This window comes from Chaetura pelagica, unplaced genomic scaffold (genome assembly GCF_000747805.2).
Source record: "Chaetura pelagica isolate M959 unplaced genomic scaffold, ChaPel_1.0 scaffold591, whole genome shotgun sequence".
NCBI lineage: Eukaryota > Metazoa > Chordata > Aves > Apodiformes > Apodidae > Chaetura > Chaetura pelagica.
In genome coordinates, this window is record NW_009951959.1 from 69,570 (window position 1) to 69,908 (window position 339).

Genomic DNA, 339 nt, shown 5'->3' on the forward strand with positions numbered 1-339 from the left:
TGTCTCTGGGTACATCCTGGCTGCTGGGGACAGGCCTGGCTGGCTTCCCTGGCAGGTCCCCATGCCATCTCCCTGCCCGCGGCCGGGGCTAGGGATGGAGACCACCCCCGGACCTGAGGGGTCTCACCTCCCCCTGGTCCCTGTGGAAGGAACAGGGCAGGGGTGCAAAAGGGGCTCCCTGGGTGCTCTCAGCCCCTCCTGTGTCCTCCAGCTCAGTGGTGCTTTGCACCCCTCACCCAGGCAACCCTCTCCTTGGGGACCCTCCCAGCCCTAAAACCACTGCCAGGGTCAGGGGTGTCCAGGCAGCCCCCAGCTGTGGGCTGGCCAAGGGTACTGGCA